Below are 24,847 nucleotides of genomic sequence, written 5' to 3' on the forward strand. Positions count from 1 at the left end.
TCAAATTTAATGTTAAATAATTATTGAATCGTAATTTACAGAATTACATATAAAGCTAATATATTTAACACTAAAAACTCCACTATCCTCCAACTAAAGTACCTTATGTACTTTTCTTCCATCTTTGTTTTAACCGAAGCTAAAATTCACATCTTCAGAAAATCCACATCTGCCACTCACATCTACTGGTAAACCATCTGCTACTCACATCTACCTTTGGCTTCTAGATGCTATAAATAAAGCCTTGCAAGCTCATTTTTGGCATCAAGTGGTTAGTCAAACATCAAGTGTCAAAATGTCTAGTTTCTAAGTATTGAGTCTTGTATGATGTCTTGTATAGTCTTATGAGATCAAGTGTCCAGCATTGAATCAATCAAGTCTAAACTGAATCATAGCCAGTTTTGCCAATATCAAGTTAGTCTTTTGTGCCTTATGTTGAAAGGAGTTGATGGAATTCTATGCTTTGAGTGTCTTCTAGTTGAGGGAAGACACAATATTTTTGTGCCTAAAAGTTGAGGGAAGTATGTGTTTATCATGCCTGCTTGCACATGAAGATAAGGAAAGAAGCTGTTGTAATCATCCATATTCATCAATGAAAATATGACTCTATTGTCTTCTTAAGTTGTGTTTCCATTGTGAAATGAGGAAAGGCTGTGTCTTCTGAGTTTCACTATAAATAGATTACGCAATTTGCTACTAACAAAGAGCTAATGAACATAAAAATAAAAATTTGCAAGGATTTTTGGACTCTAACCACTTTGGACATCTTGACTATTGAAGATCTATCAATGGATGTGTCTTCAATATATTTCGAATAATACACTAAACAAGTAAAAGATTATGGTTGCTAAACATATTAGTATCTCATGCACAGCAATCTGGCCATGAAGGATGTGTGTGATTATTAGATTGGTACACAAGGTAGTGTGAATTGACTTTGATTATTAGTTGTTTATCATGCCTGGTCAAAGCATAGCGGTGTACAATACCATTTTGTGAGAGAAATGATTGAAGGCAAGATGGAAATGGTGAACAATACAATATTTTTTATTCACTAATATAATCAATGTATAGTTTCTTCTTGCAAGAAATCAATGGGCACAATTGCCCTAAACAAATTATAGTACAGGTGTGCCCCATACAAAAAGTATTCAACAAGTGGGACATTGTTAAAGGTGTATTGTATACTTTCCATGTGTCACAATTTGATGGTCTAAAAAATCAGTTATGATGTGTTCATTATTTTAAAACATTTGCGTAAATTGTAAACCCACTTTGATGTGTTTATTAATATTCACACGTGCTTAGGGGTTGAGCAAGATACTTATTGTTGTTTTCTGAATGATTGAATTTTATATAATGTGTACTATGTGTTTTTTCATTTGCTTTAAATTCTACATGCATTGTTTCTATCATACAAGTTTCTTAGGCTCCTTTTCTCCACTTTGCTCATGTTTTGCTATAGAACTGCAATGTTCCTCTCAACCTCAGCCAGGTCTTTGTTGATTCCCACATACATATCATGAGTTATTGCAATACTCATGATACTCTTTATCCTTATGATTTGCTCCAATTTCTATCCCTGTGACTTGACCAGAGTTGTTTCTCTTCCTGTTTGTGGGGGTCATGCCTTTCCTTCCGCTCTCAGCTTCTGTATAATGACCACAAATATTCTCTTTTTGCTAAATCAACCCCAACTCGATAGTTTATTGTGCACTTATTTAACCTCCAGTTAAGCATGTAGCTACAAAGCTTATTGCTATCAATTTACAATCAGAAGTAAACTTGCTGCACACTTAGTGTAGCTCACTAATCCTTGTGAGGGCCATAGCATATGTTTCATTGGATTCATATCCAAAATCTGTCTTTAGAACACTAATAAAACTTTCTGAACTTTCTTCATATATTACTGTTTAATATAACACATACTAAAGCAGTGTATATAAATAGATGATTTAACATTTACAATAAATTCATCTAAGTTTCATTCAAACCAAGAAAACTCAGATGACAGCAATATTTTTCAAAATCAAATTTAATGCCAAAAGAGCGAGTGCCACAAACATACAGCCTCTCAAAGTAATAGGAATATGGAGGCCCATTACAAGTCTCCAGCCATTCCTTGAGATGTTTCAATTATTTTCCATTTACAAACATCATGGGCATTACAAAAGGATCTTACCTATATTATATGCTTAAGTCACAATTCATATTTACAGGAACAATAAAAGGGATTGTTAAAAATTCCATACACCTTCCAGATATTTTGCACCTCTCTTCGAAAGGATTCCAACAACCAGAGTTGAAAACTAGTTGACCAGAAGATGGTCTAATTGTATGAGAAAATTTTGTCAGCATACAATGAAAATAAAGGGAAAGAAAACCACTTGTGCAACTCTACATTCACTGAGTGGTGCAAGCCATCATGCTCTTCTAAATAGGGTGCCCATTTTTGTGAAGCAAATTGATTTCAAGTAAGACGCATGCACCTACAGTCTTCCAAACTCGGCCTGCTGAAAGTCATCTCATGAGAGATGGTTGCCAGAATCGCACATATGGTCTTTAAAGACATATGGTGTAATTGATTGGCATTATGCTATCAGAAAGTACGCAATGAATTTTCTGAGGTTTGGCCGGTTCTACCATATGATTCCTCTGCCCAGGCTGCCTCTGCAAATAAATTGAACTGGTTTATTAAGCCCTACCACATAAATTGACATATCTAGTTGACAATTCTAATTTAAGCAGATAATTAATGACAAACGCAAACAAAAAGATTGGAAAAAAAGACAAAGATGGGGATGAATTACCATGAACAGATGCTCTCCTCATTGTTTCCAGGCTTTAATAGATCATAAGCCCTTCTCTCACATCTCCTCGTCAATGATCAGCTTTCCATTTTCTTAAAAAATTTCTTAATTGTTGCATTTCACATTGTTCTGTCACTTCCACCTTTTTGGTCCAGAGCTGAGAATACTCATAATTTCTGTTATAGAATATACTCCCAATTTGTTTATCTAAGCAGTACATACGTATGATCCATCTTCTCTGAACATTGACAAAAAGTGGAGTTATAGAAATTGCAATAGAACCTGATTCCTTCCATGTGCTATGTTTATGCATAGTGAATAATCCGGCAAGAACATTGTCCATCCTCGAAATGATGGAAAGTGTTGGGGTCTGTCACAACAATTTCTCTTGCAACCAATTTGAAGATAAGTTTGGTTACAGTGTGATAATCACTATGTGCTCGAAGGCTCTTGACCACTCTAATAGTTGTTCCAGAGAAGTGTTCAACAATCCAAATGCTATGGCAAACCTCTCACTATGGTGGCAGAGTGATAAAAAAATTCTCCCCCTCCATAACATTTAATATAGATCTTATACCTGGAACATAACCCGCTGTCTCCATCTCCAAGGACAATTCCAACTTTGCATATATCTCTTGTGTTTGTGGGAGTGATCTGTCTCCTGCAGAAAGAGCATGCACTAATTTATGGACTTAATCCAACTATATCCTTTACCTCTCATTAACTTTCTTCAAAACAGAATGAAAAGAAAACTAGGATGACAGCAATGTTTTTTAAAATCAACCATTTCTCAAAGTGATAGGAATGTGGAGGCATGTTATAGGTCTCCAAAAATTCTTTGAGATGTTTCAATTATTTTCGATTTACATACATCATAGATGTTTTACAAGAGAAACTTAAAAATGATACATGTCTAAGTCACAATCCAGATTTACAGCAATAATAAAAAGAAATCTTTCGGAATACCACAGACCTGCAGATTTTCCACCCCTCTTCATAAGAATTCCACCAACCAGAGTTGACCAAACAATGGTCTAACTGAATGGGAAAATTTTGTTAGTATCCCATGAAAATAAAGGCCAAATAACCACATGTGCAAATCTACATTTACTGTGGTACAAGCCGTCATACTCTTATTGAAAGGCTGCATCTTTTCGTGAAGCACATCGATTTCAAGTAAGACACCAGCAGTCTTCCAAGCTTGACCTGCTGAAGTCATCTCCTGAACTTTGAAGGATGGCTTTCTAGAAAACCACCTATGGTCTTCAAAGATGTATTCCGAATGGATTGGTATTATGCTATCAAAAAGTACACGATGTGAATTTTCTGAGGCTTGGCCGGTTCCACTGTATGATTCCTCTGCACAGGCCGCCCATGCAATAAGATTGAACTAGTTTATCAAGCCCATACATCATACTATTGACAAACCCAAAAAAATGATCCCACAAAATGACAACGGTAGGGAGGAATTACCATCAACAGATGCTCTCTATAAAGTCCCCTTCTCCACGCTAGACCTAATGGCGCCTTGTTGGTCTATCTTTCCATCCAAATAGGCTAACGGCATTTATTTTTAGGATGCCAGCCAGTCACAGGAATCTAGTCGGTTTCATTGAGGGAGACATTTAAAGTGGGAACTTCTATGGTTAAGTCACTTTATTTTATTGAGCCGATTTATAAAGTACTTTATCATTTAAAGTCACTTTATGACAAAAATGACGCAAGTGACTAAAAGACAAAATAGGCTTTTATCCCACATTGTTTGGTTGTTCACAACTCCCCTCGCTTCGAGGTTATAAAAGAAAGTATCTGCATTGGGATTTACACCATGAAAATTATATCAGTATATTGAATATGAAATTGGTTGCTTAGATGTGATTGGCTTTCTTAAGGACAAAGCCCCTTGAGAATTGAGTGACTCAACGTAGCCCCAGTACCTCCACTAAGACTATCTCAAGTCCAAGGCGAATTTGCAGCACAAGTCTTCTATTGGAATCAGCATTCAGGAGAAATCATGTAGCAGTCATACCTATGTAGTCCTTATTCTAACTGATTACAAGCATATGTTCAATCCCAATATATTAGTGGTTGAGGAAGACATACAATATCGATAACAGCAAGAAGTGGTATTAAGTACACTCACGGCAACCTACCCTCGAGTCTCAGACAACACGGAATAATAATGGTGCGGGAAAAATACCATGTGTGATACAACAGTAAATAGAGGTGACAACGTCAATATCAATCCCAGGTCAGCATAGCTTTCTCTCCAGTCACGTCATCATGAGCAGGTTGCACAGTCGGCATTTCCTATAGCGTGACCTCCAATATGGCCCGAGCCTATCACGGCATATAATTTGGTCTGGCTGCGAGTCATGCATCACGTGCAGGGTTCACTCCCATCAGATTCGAGTCTGCTAGCAGTTGCATCGAAGGGGATTAAAGGGTCACCAACCTAGACATGCCACCTCAGAATGTGCGAAGTTGAATGAATGTGAAACGATGGTGCAGATAAAGAAATGTTAGCCCAATCGGACAGTCATTGACAGCCAACTCACCACGATTGCTCTAGGTTCATTTCATTTAATTCCATAACTTACTTGCTTAGCTAATGTCCCCTATTTTCAGACCATGGAATATAAATGCTTGATTATTGTGGAATACTTGTATTACAATAGTCATTAATGGCTGAAATGAGTCCCTAGTGTAATGAACTTTTGGAGTTAGGTTAAATTTCAGTATTGATTTCTGTTCTAGCTTTCACATTATATTGGTCTTCCTTATTATGGTGCTGCATTTCTGGAGTCAATATATTATAGTGGTATCAGAGCCATAAGTCCTACCAACTAGTGAGAAAAATTATTATGTAACACGCTAGATTAAACAAGAAAAATGACAGTTAGGCATGAGGAGTAAACCTTATAAATTTAGTCACTTCCAACCTGAACATACAAAATCTTCAAATCAGGTTGACATTGAGGATAGTTGTTCAGTTGATGAGGAGTTAGCTTTTGGGACATTTGAACAGGTTGAACAGGGTGAACAGGTATAGGACACTCAAATGGCTCGTAATGAGAATGAACAAGAATGGGAAGAGAGGGAAACCTTGCGGGTTATTAGAGATGGGCAGAATAATATCGCTACTGCACTTCAGCTACTTACAAGTGCTATGCAGCAATTAGCTCCATGTCACAGGGTAGCACCGAGTCATCACAGTGGAGGTGGTAGTGTGGAAGGATCACCCCAAGTTGCTAGGGCTCCCACACAGAACACTGGTAAGCCTTTGATGCCCGTTTATAATGCAGAGGAAGAGGTAGCACCACCCGCAGCACCAACCTTACTGTCGGATAATGTTATGGCTATGTACAATGAATGGGATTTATTCCATGATGCGGTTAAGAAAAATTTGTCCTTTGTTCAATACTTGAATCAAAAAAGGGAGACAGAGACCACAGCAAGACAAGAGACCTAGAGCATAAAATAGGGACTTGAAGCACACCATGAACAAACTCTCTCCCCATTTTTGATGGCAGCAGTAAGACATCCACGAGAGCTTGAATTTACAAGCTAGACACCTACCTAACACTTAATCCCATGTCAGAGACAGAAGCCATTAGATTCACCACAATGCATTTAGAGGGAGCGGCATATGATTGGTGGCATCATGGTTTGGTCACCCAGGACCATGGTCTCATTACGTCTTATGAGACTTTCATCTCTAAGTTGATCACCTGCTTTGACAGGAAGGACATTGAGGTCTATTATAGGGATTTGGTGCAGTTGTGACAGGGTGGATCTCTAGATGACTTCATTGATGAGTTTTAGCGGATTTCGGTGATGGTTTCGGATATGTCAGAACAGTGTAAGGTAATGTTGTTTACTAGGGGTTTATAGGACAGATATAGAGGTTTGGTTAAGGTCCTTAAACCAAACACTTTCGATGATGCTATTAAGATCGTACATGATCTAGACTCACCCTCTTCGATACTACAGCCTCCTAAGAAACCTAACTTCATTGATGAGTTTAAACAGATTTCGATGATGGTTTTGGATATGTCAAAACAGTGTAAGGTAATGTTGTTTACTGAGGGTTTATAGGACAAATATAGAGGTTTGGTTAAGGTCCTTAAACCAAACACTTTGGATGATGTTATTAAGATCGCACACGATCTAGACTCACCCTCTTCGATATTACAGCCTCCTAAGAAACCTTATAAGGGGTCCACTTCATTCCAAAAGAACAAGAACCAGCAGAAGGCTACCCCTCCCAGCCTGGACTTCGAGACACAGAATGAACTTGGGAAGAAGCTATGTTTCACTTGTAGGGAGCCATGGACACCGGATCATAGATGCCTTGGCAAAGAAAAAATACATTATGTCGAGGTACTCTCAAAGGAGGATGAGCAATAGGAGGGCAACGATGAGGAAGAAAGTGAGGAGCGGTCACCTAGAGAGAGAAAGAAGGAATCCACTCAGAGACAGCCCCCTATCATAGCTTCCCTTTCCAACGATCCCACGGAACATCCCTTTCCTTTGAAGGGAGTGGTTAGAGGACAGCGTATTGTGTGTCTTTTAGATACAAGTGCATCACATAACTTCATAACCACGCACTGGGTTACAAAGAGAAAGTTACAGATTGATGATAATACCGGAGTTTGAGGTTAGAGTGGCAGGAGGTGAGAGATTGAGGTGTACAGGAAAGTGTCAGGACTTCCGATTCACTTTGGTGACTTTCTTCTTGAGGCAAGTTTTTATGTGGTCGATTTGGATGGATTAGATGCCATGTTGGGAAGACAGTGGTTGCCTACTATTGGTAGGCACACAGTTGATCATGATAAGATGCAACTAGAATTCTTATAGGATGGCCGACAAGAGATCCTCAAGGCTATGCCAGAGGGTGAGCCCAGGTTGATTTCAGCCCACAGGATGAAGGCTATTGCAAGGCATGATGACATGGAGTGGACAGCACACTATTTCATTTCCTCTAAGGCTACTTTAGACTTAGAACAGCAAATTCATATTGACATTCAGCCGGTGCTTGATAAACACAAAAGGATTTTTGAGGACATACCTCCAAGTATTCCCCTAGATAGAGGGTTTGAGCATTTCATTGAGTTAGAGGAGGGTGCCAAACCCGTCATCACTACACCTTATCATCATCCCAAGCAATAAAAATAGGAGATAGAAAAGACGATTAAGGAACTCTTAGACATGGGCCACATTAGACCTAGCTCCACTCCCTTCGCTTGTTCAATTGTATTGGGAAGAAGGATGACACTCTTTGTATGTGTATTGATTACCATGCCCTCAACAAGAGGGCCATCAAGAACAAGTACCCTATTCCTTACATTGATGAGTTACTAGACAAACTACATGGGGCAATTTATTTCTCAAAGATAGACCTCATATCTGGTAACCAGCAAATATGGGTTCGTGAGGAGGATATGCATAAGATAGCTTTCCGATGTCACTATGGACACTATGAGTTCTTGGTTATGCCATTTGGACTCACTAATGCATCGGCTGCATTTTGGTCATCTATGAACCATATTTTTAAAAAACAGCTGCGAAAAAGCGTGTTAGTATTTTTTGATGACATCTTGGTTTTCAGTAGAACTTGGCAGGAGCACCTATAGCATCTAGATGAGGTACTTAGTGTTATGGAGGTGCACTCATTGTTTGCAAATGAGAGAAAGTGTGAGTTCAGATTGATCAAGATTCTTCACCTTGGTCACGTGATTGGTGCAGATGGGGTGGAGGTATACCAAGAAAAGATTCGAGCAATTCTAGATTGGCCACCATGGAGGAATGCATCGGATTTTAGGGCCTTCTTTGGTCTTTGCTCTTATTACAAGAGGTTCACTAGAGGCTTCTCACAAACAGCAACTCCCCTTACCGATCTCACATGGAAGGGGGCATTCAAGTGGACAGTTGATGCAAAAATGATCTTTGATAAGCTCAAGAAGGTGATGAGCACATGCCCGATTTTGGAACTGTTGATTTCTCTCGCCCTTTTGTACTAGAGTGTGATGCTTCAGGGAGCGGAATAGGCACAATTCTGATGCTAGATAGGCATCACGGAATTGGCACAGTTCTTATGCTAGATAGGCATCTGATAGCCTATGAGAGCAGGAAGCTCAAGGACAGTGAGAAACTATACTCCACCCATGACAAGGAAATGTTAGCCATTATGCACACATTAGCCAAGTTTAGACAGTACTTGGTGGGTGGCAGATTCACAGTTGAGAAAGATCACAATAGTTTGCACTACGTCTTAGAACAGAAGGATCTAAATAAAAGACAGTAAAAGTGGGTCGGATAGATTCAATGTAATGTCCTCTTTTTAGCATTCATAGCATGATGTTGTCGTTAGCCTATTTCCCCACGGTCTCGTAGGCTAACTAGGACATTATAAGAAACTTAGAGGCCATTTGACCTAGATAGTTTCAGTTGTAGGTCTTTCTGAGGGGTTTTGAGGCAACTTTGGGAATACTTACTATTTATAGTAAGTCATCTTGGATATGGTCGGACATCTAGTGGCAGCGGTATGTCGATGGTAATTGTTTAAAATCGACAAGAAGACTTGTTTATCATTGATAAGATTTGTTATGCATTGATAAAGCTATTTTATAAAGTTAAGTTTAAATATTTAACTTTATTAATGCATAAACAATAGTTTGTGGAAAATATTTAAATTAAAAGAGTCCCCTTTATTTTATAACACATTGGAGACATAAGCTACATAAAGGGAGTTATGTTTTATCCCACATTGAGAAAACGAAGGACGGAGCTCTTGTGAGAACACTATAAAAGAAATGGAAAGAGCTTCTTTTAGGCAGGCTTGGAAATATCAAAGAAATTGGAAAATTTTCTGGAGATTATGTCTCAATAGTTTGAAAGACGAACTCCCTTCAAGCTGGAAATCTTGACGCCATTGAAAGATATGGTCTTGAGATTCAACATGGTAGCAGTCCCAAAAAGTAGATACGAAAAAGCAGCCCGAAAAAGCAAGCTGAAAAAGCAATCCGTAAAAGCAGTTCAAAAAGCGGACCCGAAAAAGCAATCGAAAAAGAAAATCGGAAAAGCAAAGCAGAAGGGGCAGCATTGAAAGAAATTATTACAGTCATCTACAACCAGGTTCCTTTGTTAGTTTTGCTTTTTAGGGTGTTATAAGTTTCAGCTGTAAGTGTGCACTATACCAGCATTATCATTTGTAATCCTTGTAAATTGCAAAAGTCTTGGCCATATTTCATGAACATTGTATTAGAAATTTCATTGCAAATTAAGAAGATAATAGTTGCTGGTGTCATTTAAGCAATTCAATATCATTATTTATCAGCTAGTTAGTTTGCATACCAACTGTTTGTAAAAATGTCAGTTGGCTGTAAGTGTTCATTTCTCATGCTTAGATCATATATATACACTGAATATTGTCAAAATTAGTAGCACACTCATGTTAGGCCATTGTGTAGTCCATTTGGAGTCTTCTAGCACAAGATTCTCATTGATGCAAATTGAAGAAAGAGTCATTTAAAGCAAGCTAAAATACTATATCAGTCATATGTTCCTTGCATGTGAATTGTTTGATGAATTTCCTTGAGCTTTTATCAGCATTTTGAGAGCAGATTTGAGGAGGGCCATTACAGTTGTATCAAAGCTTGCTTGCAAAATGTTTGACGAATTGTCAAACAACTGAAGTATAAAGATTTTTGGTGTTTGAAGAAGTTATAACCTATTGGGGTTATTACAATGGTATCAGAGCGGTTCCCTGCCAGCCTGATTGGGTTATTTCTGATTGAATTCAATTATCAGTATGACTTTAACAGGAGACAAGGATTTGGAAGAAAGAATGCACAATGTAAAGAAGAAATTAGATTGTCCATTTCAGCAAATAGAGGACCTTCTAAGAACTTTGGAAGAGTTGGAAACTTATTTAGGCAAGTTTGATCAGTCAAGACCCAATGTTATGCAAACAACTTTATCTCCAGCATTTGGTTCATTGGTTAAGCCTCGATTATTGAGACATCATGATGAGGTAATAAGACTTATAGCTCTCTCTTGCATTAGTGAAATCATGAGGATAATAGCTGGCCTTGATTCTTATGACGATCAGATTATGAAAGAGGTACTTCATGCCATGGTAAAAAGCTTTGAAAAGTTGGACAACATTCGGGACCCTTATTTCACAAAGAGGGCAAGATTACTTGAAGTATTTGCAAGGTGTAGATTTGAAAATATTATGCTGGCAATTGGTTGTATTAGTGACATTCACAGGATGTTTAATACATTTTGGAATATTATGGATGAGTTTCATCCCAGCAGAGTATTGGCATCAATGCACTCCATCATGTTCACAATCTTGTTTGAGGGGGAGGATGAAATTTCTAAACTTTTGGCAGAAGACTTATGGTGTGTTTGGACAAAAGAGAGGAATTTGTCACCTATGGCATGTACGTGGTTAAAGAGCCTGATTGATAGGCCTAAAGATCGTACCTTCCCTATGACAGGCAGAAACTTGTATGAGGAGTTTAACAGACATGCGGATTCGATACAGGGAGACATTAGCACATCTTCAGGTAATGGTTTATTTGCATCATCTTCACAGGCAAAAGGGGTTAAAGATGTTGTGCAGGTTGAGCTAGTTGCATCAGAAGGTGATATCACAAACACACCAAATTGCGTGATTGACACAGATAGTGATTCCAGTACAGTTGGGCTGGATGAAGTTACTACAGTTGAGGATACTGTCATGTTTGAGGATAGTACAGTTGATCAAAAAGTGAGCATTCATGACTTTGCTGAGAAAGAGTACCAGGCACAGTTAGATGCTTCATCACATGAGGTTGAGGCTGGTAGAACTCCGCATGATTTGTCCAGCCAGCTGAAGGTGAGCAAAGACAATATTGTGACTTCATTATCTCATCATGATAGGATGCGAGATATGATAGAGGATCACATTCGGATGATTCAGTTACAAGGTAGACATAAGAGAGTTCAGGCAAAGTCTTCTTGTGTTGACTTTCAGGCGATTAGGGAAGGAATGGGAACGATGAAGTTGAGTTATTTACATCTTCTATTAGATCGTGACCATCTTCTTAGCCTTGTTGGAGACTATTCAGATGCCTTGAGGAGGAAGGAGGAGGAAGTTGACAGGCTTTCTCGCGAGCTTGAGGACACTCAAGCTTCTTTGGTGAATACTCCATTGGCATTACAGGACTGGGAGAGACATGGGGATAAGCATGGCATGGAGTTGAGTTTAGTTTCATCTTGCACTTCTGATACTCAGCTTTTTGCGGCACGTAAATCATATGTGGTCGTTGATAATGTTGTGAGTTCATCTTGCATTCAGATCCAAGATACAGGGACAATGTCAAACAGGCATGTGGAATTAGTTGGTATTGGTCATATTACTTAGCTGAGGAGTTTGCTTGAGTTACCAGCTGATTCTAGTTTACGGATATGGACTCGAGATTGTTTCATTGGCGTTTGGGATTCAGTTGACTGGAGATCTTTAACACTTTTTGGTAGCAGTGATTGTTTGGGTGCTATCATGGATTTGATTAGTAGATTGCACAGTGTTGTCTTTTCTTGTGCCAGCAGCTTGTCCGATGTTGGTATTAGTTTTTATACACCAGTGTTGGGCTTTGTTCATATATCCAGTCGACCATTCTTGCTGGAATGTGTTGATGATCTTTCATATTTGGCAATGTGTACAGATGAGTCCCAGGATCATATTGGCATTGATGACATCCAAGAGGATGCAGTGGGCAGTTTTGAAGACTTAGTTTCCTTGGTAGTTTCTTTTGGTACAGAGGAGTTGGACAGCAGTGCTACAAACTTTGATACTCCGTATGTTGATATGAGCTTTGGAGTTGATTCGCATTCACAGGATATGGATGGTAATACTCTAGAGACCAATAACTTTGAGGATACTCCTTTAGACAGTGCGTCAGAGGAGGTTTGTAGGAGACAGTCTAGCCAGTGCCATCATGTGTCTAATCAATTGAGAGTTAGTGAGCGAGACATTGCTATCGCTTGCTAGCATTTCGATGCCGCTCGTCAATTGTTAGCAGTTTATGGATGGGGTTCTCCTACTAGTGATGAGCAGGGAGGCAGTTATCTTTCCTTGACAGAGATCCACTCTTTATGGGAGGCTATTCGGATTCTGAGACAAAATTATATGCAGTTGGTAGCCGACAGAGATTATCTTATAGAGTGGGGGAGTACAGCATACGATGCATTATTGGCCAAGGAAGATGAGGTGAGTGAGCTTACTCAACAGCTCGAGGTGACTTCTGAGTTTCTTGAGTACACAGTTGGCTTTCAAGGAGTCACAGTTTCATTTAGCTAAGGTGACCATGGAGTTAGAACGACTTCAATCTTTACCAGATTCTGTACAATCACGGACTATGGTGTCTGGTGATTCGCGGATGTCCATGGTCAAGGTTGATAGAGGTAGTGGAGATGAGGATATATCTGTCCACGACACTAGTATCGGCATATTTGGTCCATTTCCACTGGAGGCAAGTTCAACTGAGTTGGGCATTGCAGCTGAGCATTGTGGTATGTTTGACTTGGAGGGCACAGAGACTAGTGATGTTGTTGATTCTGCACTCTTGGCTATATCATCCTCTGACTTAGCTGATGATCAGTCACAGTTGGTTGTATCACATCTGCAGGATGAGTCTTTAACTGGGATTGGTTCTTTTTACCGGCATTGTACTGCAGGATATGTTCATCGGTTTGCTTTTGATCCATGTGTTGAGGAGTTGATGGCAGACAGGTTTGGTCTAGGCTCTCGTTTTTGCTATCTACCATGTAATGACTATTCACCATTAGCAGTGCATGGGTGTTATGGTTATGAGACAGTGGCCGGTGATCTGCAGAGTTGTGTTAATTGCAGTAGGTGTGCAATGTGTGGATTCTCTGTATTTGGTGCAGTTTCATGAGGGAGTATTCATCGTTGTTGCAAAATTGTATTGTACATTCCACATAGGCTAGTGGGATGTGTTGATGGTATTTACTATGTTGGCAGTTTGGGTTATCTACTCTACTTGGGTTCTAATATTTCGAGAGCTTGTTTCTCATGGGTTTCTGACTTTGGAGTTTGGGTGAGTTGTATTCGCCAATTTAATTATGGATTCCTCTTGGTTAATTTTCAGAGGTTGTTGCAGGAGCTTATGTTGACTGACAGCAGTATAGTTCATGACTACATTTGGGATCCAGGTGGATTGATTGGGTTGTTGTTCGACCATTACTTGGGGACAAGCAATTTTGGGAAGGGCGGACTGTAATGTCCCCTTTTTAGCATTCATAGCATGATGTTGTCGTTAGCCTATTTCTCCACGGTCCCGTAGGCTAACTAGGGCATTAAAGGGACTTAGAGGCCATTTGGCCTAGATAGTTTCAGTTGCAAGTCTTTCTGAGGCATTTTGAGGCAACTTTGAGCATACTTACTATTTATACTAAGTCATCTTGGATATGGTCGGACATCCAATGGCAGCGGTATGTCGATGGTAATTGTTTAAAATTGACAAGAAGACTTGTTTATCATTGATAAGATTTGTTATGCATTGATAAAGCTATTTTATAAAGTTAAGTTTAAATATTTAACTTTATTAATGCATAGACTATAGTTTGTGAGAAATATTTAAATTAAAAGAGTCCCCTTTATTTTATAACACATTGGAGACATAAGCTACATAAAGGGAGTTATGTTTTATCCCACATTGAGAAAACGAAGGACGGAGCTCTTGTGAGAACACTATAAAAGAAATGGAAAGAGCTTCTTTTAGGCAGGCTTGGAAATATCAAAAAAATTGAAAAAATTTCTGGAGATTATGTCTCAATAGTTTAAAGAACGAAATCCCTTCAAGCTGAAAATCTTGACGCCATTGAAAGATATGGTCTTGAGATTCAACATGGTAGCAATCCGAAAAAGTAGATACGAAAAAGTAGCTAGAAAAAGCAGAACCGAAAAAGCAGGCTGAAAAAGCAATCCGTAAAAGCGGACTCGAAAAAGCAGTCGAAAAAGCAAATCGAAAAAAGCAAAGCAGAAGGGGCAGCATTGAAAGAAATTATTACAACCATCTACAACCAAGTTCCTTTGTTAGTTTTTCTTTTTAAAGTGTTATAAGTTTCAGCTGTAAGTGTGCATTATACCAGCATTATCATTTGTAATCCTTGTAAATGTCAAAAGTCTTGGCCATATTTCATGAGCATTGTATTAGAAATTTCATTTCAAATTAAGAAGATAATAGTTGCTGGTTTCATTTAAGCAATTCAATATCTTTATTTATCAGCTAGTTAGTTTGCATACCAACTGTTTGTAAAAATGCCAGTTGGCTGTAGGTGTTCATTTCTCATGCTTAGATCATGTATATACACTGAATATTGTCAAAATTAGTACCACACTCATGTTAGGCTATTGTGTAGTCCATTTGGAGTCTTCTAGCACAAGATTCTCATTGATGCAAATTGAAGAAAGGGTCATTTAAAGCAAGCTGAAATACTATATCAGTCATATGTCCCTTGCATGTGAATTGTTTGATGAATTTCCTTGAGCTTTTATCAGCATTTTGAGAGCAGATTTGAGGAGGGCCATTACAGTGGTATTAGAGCTTGCTTGCAAAGTGTTTGACGAAATGTCAAACAACTGAAGTATAAAGATTTTTGGTGTTTGAAGAAGTTATAACCTATTGGGATTATTACATTCAAGCCTATGATTTCAACATCGAGTATGTCAAAGGTAAGAACGATGTAGTTGCCAATGCACTTTCCAGGAGACCTTTAGTAGAAGAATGTTGTGCCATGTTCGAGATATCGGCAGATTGGAAGTTCCAGTTGATGGTTGAGTCATTTCAGATTATGGATGGACAGCTTCTGGACAGCAGGTACAAGGTAATCGATGATTTGATTTTTTATAAGGATAAGATCTACTTCGTACTAGAATCTAAACTCAAAAGAAAGATTACAGAAACTCTTCATGATGCACCATCAGCCATGATGGAGTCTTGACTTGAGTCTCCATTTTTTGTCAAGATTGGGCATACATGGAAAGTTAGTTTTGATTGTGGCTGAGGAGACTAGGAAGAAAAGATCAAAATATTCTAACATCAGATCCTAATGTGGCAGATCCATAAAAGATCAAGAGCAATACAAGTTTTTCAGTGGATTCACTACCTAGCTATGTCCATTAATAACATTTTGGTGGATTGATTACCTACATTCTATTTTCACTTGTTCACTTGCTTGGAGAAGGTAACTTTCATCATTGCCAAAAGAATCTTTTCAACCACCTAGGAGATATCAGCTACTTGACTTTGGAGTGGCTTCCCATGCACTAAGGAGTAAAAAACGCTTATAATGATGAATTTACACCAGCAGCAAAATTAAAGATATGACTAGGATTTGCACATATATGGAATATATACTTCATTGTCTTTGAAGTTGATGATATGAAATAAAAGATATTTATATAGAAAGCTGATTTATAAATGTTTGTCTATTGCATCAAGAAGAATGAACACAAAAATATATCTTACTTTACAACAATGAAGCAATATAATCACAAATGTGTGGAAGAAGAGGACATTCAACTCTTTATATATACATGGGCCAGTGGAACAAAGTGATGACCCCTGTTAAATAATTTGCATGGTTTGTATTTTCCATATCACCTAATTTCGCAAAGGTTGCATACTATGCATGAATCCAGAATTTGTAATTTGCAAAGACGGCAACAAGAAATGAATAAATGCACAACATAAGAAAGACCAAATTCATGAGACTTCATGATGTCATGAGTGAAGCTATGCCAGAAATTGTGATAGATTCATATCGTATATAATGGGTTCACGTCTGACAGTACTTCATGTTTGCCACAAGTGTATTTTAATAGAAATATAATCTTGATGAAAGATAAATATGATATTTGGAGTATGCGGAAGCCCAAAAGCCATACGATTAGTCAAAGAATTTTACCATCAAGAGTTCACAATCCAGGAGAAGACGTCATACAAATTGTTGTACAAACCATGTTGAAGGATATTATTATTGAAGGCATCAAATCCAATATCAAATACAAGATGTATCTGCATAGTAATCAGCCCACACAGGTCCAAGGAATGCACATGGAGGAATCGACATGGCATAAAGATCATTCCCGACTATGCATGTTGGTTCAAATTTGGCAATTCTTGAATGCTGTCAAAGAATCATCCTCCAATCAATAGAAGCCATGACCCATATTCATAATTTTTAAGTGGATGTTTTCTAATGATTTATATCTAACGTTAGTTTATGTTTGATGCAGGTCCATGCTACGTTACATTGGAAAAGGAAAGCCTGTGTATAGACAAATGCACCCTTGGCTCTCAAGCGGAATAGGATTTGAGGAGAAGAAAAGACATTCATAAAATTGGAGCGAAGGATTATAGTTCATGCCAAAGTTACTAAACTTCCTATTATATTAAATCAAAATTACATTATGAAGTTATACGTTTGGTTATTTGTTACAAAAAGGTGTGGTACTTGGAAAAGCAACAGACACCTTTTGGCTTCTTATAAATATATGATAGAAAAAAGCAATTCGTATTCATATATATTCTTACAAATTTTTTATTAAGGAGATATGTACTCTTGATATATTATTCATCTATTGGCAAAGAATGGATTTTTGAACTAAGCTTGTGGATTTGGATCATTAAGTACGATTTTTCTATGCTATTTTGGAATCTAATTGCATTGGATGGATCATCTGTAAGGAGTGCCTTCATTGAAACTTTAATTCCGGCATAACTAGTAAGCATAAAAGTTTAAGAGTTCAAATTATTATTAAGTTGGGTCCTTTATAAATATTTTTATTTACTTCTATAAATATTCTAATATTTGGATAAGTGGACTCAGTCATTATTGCATTTTAATCTTGATAATCATAGATATTAAAAAATATTTAATTGTTTCTGAATCTATGTCTAGTTTGTCTCCATATCAAAAGAGTTAAAGCGCATTTTAGACTAGTTTAAAATTGCGTCCATATAATTGATCCGTCACGCCTGGATTGCTAATTTGTTTATAGTTTAAGTACATTGAACATTGTAAAGTTGTACATTTCAACTTATAATATTGACTTTGTTTGCCCATTTAATTAAGCACTAGTCTTTACATTACTCTTGATTCATTATCCATATGCTAGCAATTGTTTCATTTCTTTCCTTTGAAGAATTAATATATTCATTTGTTGCATTTACTTACTCTTTTATTTAAAACATTGATATATCCATTTATTATTCTTAATTCATAAATTGCAAGTTTGAAGTTTTCTATAATTCTTGGCATTTTGGAAACTTTTATTACATTTGCATTCTAATTGATCTACTATAAGCATCCTAGGCTTAAGTGTTTCGTTCAGGATCAGGTATACCCACCTTGGTTTTGCAGAGCCAGAAGCACAAGGGATTTGGATCGCATCGATCAATCCCATCAAGTTAGCCATAACTGGTTGGATATCCCAGCATTGAGTTGGCAAGACTTGTAGAATTCCAATCTGCGGTTTTGAGAACCAACAAGCCGGATACCCAGGTTTCTTCAAAACCTATAGACAGGTCAGGGAAAGGTTTTCATGTACGGGCCTCAAGGACGATGTCCTCCAACATATTAGAGAACGCGGACTTGTCAAAACATGAGTTTCTAGCTGGACTACTACAACCACTTCATATTCCAGCGCAAAAATGGGAGAGTATCTCCATGGACTTTATTAAAGGGTTGTCGAGGGTGTAGGGCAAAGATTTCATCTTTGTGGTGGTGGACAGATTGACTAAGTTCACTCACTTCTTTGCTATAGCAACAGATTGGTCGATCTCTCAAGTAGCTGAGTTATATTTTTGAGAGGTTTTTCATCTACATGGTCTTCCTCGAACCATTGTGAGCGACAAGGATAGCAAGTTTCTCAGTACTTTTTGGTAGGAACTATTCAGATCGGCAAGTATGGAGTTGACACCCAACACGAGTTACCACCCCGAGACAAATAGGCAAACTAAGGTAGTAAACAAATGGGTGAAGGGCTATCTTCGGAACTATGTAGCAGGACAGTAGAGAGCTTGGGTTATATGGCTATACCTAGGGGAGTACTACTACAACTCCTCTTACCACATGTCCATCCAAATGACTCCATTTTGAGCTCTCTTTGCCTCTGTCATTCATAGATCTAGCTTTGCAAGACAGCAGGGTACCACTAGCTGAGGATTGGATACAGGATCAGCAAGACATTCTCAAATCTCTTCGGGAGAACATTCTACAAGCTCAGAATCAGCAAAAGATGGATGTTGATCATCGTCGGATAGAGCGGAGTTTTGAGTTGGGTGACATGGTTTATCTTCGTCTCCAACCATACAAGCAGAGCTCCTTGAAGAAGAGTGGGTCTGAAAAACTTCAGCCTAGATTTTATGGTCCCTATCTCATTACTCAGAGGGTCAGGGAGGTCGCTTATGAGTTGGACTTACCAAATGACAATAGAATTCATAACGTTTTCCACGTTTCTTGCCTCAAAAAAGTTATTGGTCAGCATGTAGTACCCTCCAATGGATGCCCCCACTTGATGTGGAAAGGAAGCTAGTATTAGTTCCAACAGAGGTGATAGAGGTCAGAGAAAGGAAGTTGCATAATAGGTCCATCAGGGAGTATCTAATTCGTTGGAAGGATTTGCCATATGAAGATGCCACTTGGGAAGGCGAATCAATCCTGCAGCATGTGGCACTGAGATTGCTTGAGGGCAAGCAATCCCAAGAAGGGAGGACTCTAATGTTCCCTTCTCCGCACTAGACCAAATGGCGCCTTGTTGGTCTATCTTTCCATCCAAATAGGATAACAACATTTATTTTTAGGATGCCAACCAGTCACAAAAGTCTAATTGGTTTCATTGAGGGAGATATTTAAGGTGGGAACTTCTAAGGTTAAGTCACTTTATTTTATTAAGTCGATTTATAAAATACTTTATCATTTAAAGTCACTTAATGACAAAAATGACTTAAGTGACTAAAAGACAAAATATACTTTTATCCCACGTTATTTGGTTGTTCGCAACTCCCCACTTTGAGGTTATAAAAGAAAGTATCTGCATTGGGATTTACACCATGAAAATTATATCAGTATATTGAATATGAAATCAGTTGCTTAGATGTGACTGGTTTTCTTAAGGACGAAACCCCTTAAGAATTGAGTGACTGGACGTAGCCCCAATACCTCCACGAAGACTATCTCAGGTCCAAGGCGAATTTGCAGCACAAGTCTTCTATTGGAATCAGCATTCAGGAGAAATCATGTAGCAGTCGTACCATATGCAGTCCTTATTCTAACTGATTACAAGCATATGTTCAGTCCCGATATATTAGTGATTGTGGAAGACATACAATACCAATAACAGCAGGGAGTGGTATTAAGTACACTTCACAGCAACCTGACCAAGGAGGTCGGCTCTCAAACGGCATGGAATAATAATGGTGTGGGACGGATACCATGCGTGATACAGCAGTAAGCAGAGGTGACAATGTCAGTACCAATCCCAGGTCGGCAGAGCTTTCTCTCTAGTCACGTCATCATGAGTAGGTTGCACGGCTGGCATTTCCTACAACGTAGCCTCCAGTATAGCCCGAGCCTATCACAGCATCTGATTTGGTCTGGCTTCGAGTCACACATCACGTGCAGGGTTCACTCCCATCAGATTCAAGTCTGCTGGCAGCTGCATTGAAGGGAATTACAGGGTCACCAACCCAGACATGCCACCTCAGAATGTGCGAAGTTGAATGAATGTGAAACAACGGTGCGGATAAAGAAATGTTAGCCCAGCCAGACAGTCTTTGACAGCCAACTCACCACGATTGCTCCAGGTTCATTTCATTTAATTCCATAACTTAATTGCTTAGCTAATGTCCCCTATTTTCAGACCGTGGAATATAAATGCTTGATTATTGCGGAATACTTGTATTACAATAGTCATTAATGGCTGAAATGAGTCCCTAGTGTAATGCATTTTTGGAGTTTGGTTAAATTTCAGCATTGATTTCTGTTCTAGCTTTCGCATTATATTGGTCTTCCTTGTTATGGTGCTGCATTTCTGGAGTCAGTATATTACACTCTCCTCACCGTTTTCAAGCTTAGTCATAAGCCCTTCTGTCACATCTTTTTGTTGATGATCAGCTTTCTATTAAGGTGTTTCTTCATTTTTGCACTTCCCATAGTTCTGCCACTTCCACCTTTTTGTCCAGAGTTGTGAAAGAGCCCAAATAATAGCTCAATATCACAAATCTATTATAGAATAAATACCCAATCAGTCTATCTAACCAGTGATGCATGATATAATTTCATCAAGTCCAAAGCATCCCTGAACATTCAAAAACTGTGGAATTTCAAAAATTGAAACATAAACTGAAGATGATCTATCTCTCTGAACATTCAGAAACAGCTGAATTTCAGAAATTGAACTATAACTCGATACCTTGCATGTGTTATGTTTGTAGCTAGCCTGCCATGGCATCACCAATAATCCCCACAAGAACATTGCCCGTGCTTGAAATGATGGAAACGGTTCGCATCTCTCACAACAATTTCTCTTCCTTCAATCTTGGAGATGAATTTGGTTGCAGTGTGACAATCACTACATACTCGAAGGTTCTTGACAACTCTGATAGTTGTTCCAGATGAAGTGTTCAACAACCCAAATGCTATTGCCAACCTCTCACTATGGTGGCAGAGGAGTAATTCCTTCTCCTCCTTCTCCATATCATTTAATATAGATCTTGTATCTGGATTATACCCTGCTGTCTTCATCTCTAAGGACAATTCCTCCAACTTCACATATATCTCTTGAGCTTGTGGATGTGATCTGTCTCCTGCAGAAAAAGCATGAACCAATTTACGGACTTCAATCCAACTACATCCAGGCTTCTTTTTAATTCCTTTACCTTTCATTAATTTTCTTGTCTTTTGAATGTCATCCCACCTACCTACAGCTGCATAAATGTTTGATAGAAGAACATAGGGTGCAGCACTGCTCAGATTAAACTTAAAGAGGAGTTTGGCCACAAATTCTCCTAGTTCTACACTCTTATGTGATCTACAAGCACCAAGCAAACATATCCATACAACCACATCAGGTTTTATTGGAATTTTGACAATAAAATTTAGGGCTTGTTCAAGATAGCCAGCGCGCCCAAGAAGGTCAACCATGCTTACATAATGATCCATTGTAGGCATTATGCAATATGAGCAACTCATGCTATTAAAGTATTCACACGCATCATCCACCATTCCTGCATGGCTGCAAGCAAATAAAACACTCAAAAAGCTTATGTGATTAGGGATTGTTTCAGAGTGCCTCAACAGTTCAAAGAGTTTTAGGGTATCCTCGCTATAGCCATGCATCGCATATCCTGCAATCATGGCATTCCACGAGGCCACGTCTGGATGGTGTATGTTATCAAACAACTCACGAGCCTTCTGTACGATGCCGCATTTGGCATACATGTCTATGAGGGCAGTCACAACCACATCATTCAATAATTTGTTTTCAATTATCTTTTGATGAATCTCTATACCCTCTTCCAAAGCTCCAAGTTTAGCACAGGCCGGGAGGATGCTAACATAAGTTGATGAATCAGGTTTTACACCTACCAATTTCATTTGCTTGAAAATTTCCAAGGATTTATCAACAAGCCCATTTTGTGCATATCCGGCAATCATTGCTGTCCACGAGACTATATTTCGTTGGGGCATTTTATCAAACAGTTCGTATGCCTTCTGCATACTTCCACATTTTGCATACATATCTATCAGCGCCGTCACAACTACAACATGTGATAGAAGTCCACTTTCTGCTATCTTCAAATGAATCTCCATACCCTGCTGCAAAGTTCCCATTTTAGCACAAATTGGCAGTATGCTGGAAAAGGTTGCCGAATTAGGTTTTACACCTTCCACTTCCATTTGCTTAAAAATTTCCCAGGCTTTATCAACAAAACCATTTTGTACATACCCAGCAATGATTGCAGTCCAGGAGACCACATTTCGCTGAGGCACTTGATCGAAAAAACTAAAAGCCTCGTCAACAGCACCCTTTTGTGCATATCCAGTAATCATCGCATTCCAAGAGAACACATCAACGCTATGCATTGTGTCAAACAGTTCGCGGGCTTTCTGCATGCTTCCACATTTCGCGTACATGTCTAGCAGCGTATTCATCACAATAATTTCGGACTGAAATCCATGCCTAGAGATCTTTCCATGAATCTCCAAACCATGTCTGAGGGACGGGAGGCTTGCACATACCGGGAGAATAGCGGAGAAAGTGAAATTATCTGGTTGTACAGCTGTTTGTTGCATTTCGTGAAACAATGTCAATGCTTCTACAATAAATCCATGCCTTCGGCAGGCTGCAATTATCAGATTCCATGAAAAAACGTTTGGGTTATTCATGTCGTAGAAAGCATTGCGGGCGTCTTGCAAACTTCCGCATTTGTCATACATGTTGATAAGAGTATTTTGTAGGAGTGAGTGTGAAGAAAATGTAGAGCCTCTGTCAGTGTTGTGAGAGTGGATTTGCTTACACTCTGAGAGGGCTTTCTTGTCAACGCCGGCCTGTAATAAATGTACATATGTAGAGGAGTCTACAGGAGGTTTGGTTGTGCTGAGCAGAATATGGAGTGTCTCTTTCAGGCAACCCTCTTTATTACTCAGTGCTCTGAGATTTTGATTGAGATGGACTGTGGATGACATTGTATCAATCTGCAAAAACTCTAAAAGCATTGGCGCCTGAGTTCAATTTCTTGGACACATTGTAGCATCCATTTTCTTTTGTGTTTCTGTGAAAATTGGATACAATTTCAGGGTTGCTGATATGGGGGGGTGGTTCAATACAACATTGCAGCTCATATGTGTTCTTCCAATTCCCTGTGTTTTATGGTCATTGGAGGAGAGAGTTTTATTATTATTATTATTACCAATCGCACCTATGTATGCAATGGGTACGCGCAAGAGTTGTAGAAAATTAATTTACAAAACGTGTGATGTATTTTGTTACCCATCTATAATGAAGTACATTAAATGAGAGGCTATAAAATACATTAATCATCTATCTCATTGTCTCACTTTATGAATACTTGGCCTCTTTAAATATCTCTCTTTTCTCCTATTTCCACTCTTCCATCTCCATTTCTCTCATTTACCTTCTTGTTATCAATATCTATTATACAAACATATTTGACTCTCTCCCTCTCTTCTTCACAATCAAATATGTATTTATATAGCTCTTTCTCGTGAACATCTTAGTAGATATTGTAACATTATGTGATTGTCATTTTATTGGTATGTAGAATGATGTCTATAATAGTTATAGACTTAAAAAAGTTGTGCCAAAATACTTTAATTTATAAGTTATGCTTAAACATGTTAAAATAGATATAACTTTTAGTTCTATTATAAATGATTATATTTAATTTGTATGTTAAGATCTATTGGTGTTGGTTTGTCTTGATTATTTTTATATAATGTATGAACTAAGTAACCTTGTAAGTAGGAAAGTTGTGGGAATTACTTATGATAGTTTATACACCTTACTATGACCCTTGTTAAATTCATTGTCATCTTTTCACCTATATAGATATCCACCTAATACTTCTAGCTCATTAAGTACAATCTCCTTGTATGATCTATGATAGCATTTTTTTGTCATTTTTCACACTACAAAATATGATAAAAATAAATGTAATAAGTATAATCATAATATTCCTATAAAAAATAAAATAAAATTTATTGATATAAAATATAATATCTAATAATAATTTAAAATATATTATATATTTTTTATTTTATTTTTAAAGTATATTTAGTTATCCTTACTTTGTATAGATTAATTATATATTAGCTTAAATTGAATAATATGCTATATAACCATTACAAATTATTAATCTAACTACTCTCCTATTATATTGGTGTGCACAAGGGAAAAATTTTAGTGAGATATCTAATAGTCAAAACCTCCTCAA

The 24,847-nt window shown here is 38.0% G+C and overlaps 1 pseudogene across 3 annotated transcripts; it reads right to left on the reverse strand.

The window, feature by feature from the left end:
• Window positions 1–2,008: 2,008 nt before the first annotated feature.
• LOC149540138 (pentatricopeptide repeat-containing protein At1g08070, chloroplastic pseudogene) lies at window positions 2,009–23,910 on the reverse strand (annotated as a pseudogene). 3 transcript variants are annotated; one of them, XR_016356365.1, is made up of 4 exons: window positions 21,304–23,910; window positions 20,366–21,189; window positions 2,811–3,471; window positions 2,009–2,670 (listed from the first exon to the last, which is right to left on the reverse strand). The product of XR_016356365.1 is annotated as a pentatricopeptide repeat-containing protein At1g08070, chloroplastic pseudogene, transcript variant X3 (transcript). The 3 variants fall into 3 exon arrangements; XR_016356364.1 differs by having other exon boundaries at window positions 20,052–21,189; XR_016356363.1 differs by lacking the exon at window positions 20,366–21,189.
• Window positions 23,911–24,847: the final 937 nt, after the last annotated feature.

This window comes from Cupressus sempervirens, chromosome 9, assembly GCF_028749045.1.
Source record: "Cupressus sempervirens isolate cs-2001-9-10 chromosome 9, ASM2874904v1, whole genome shotgun sequence".
In the NCBI taxonomy this organism is placed as follows: Eukaryota; Viridiplantae; Streptophyta; class Pinopsida; order Cupressales; family Cupressaceae; genus Cupressus; species Cupressus sempervirens.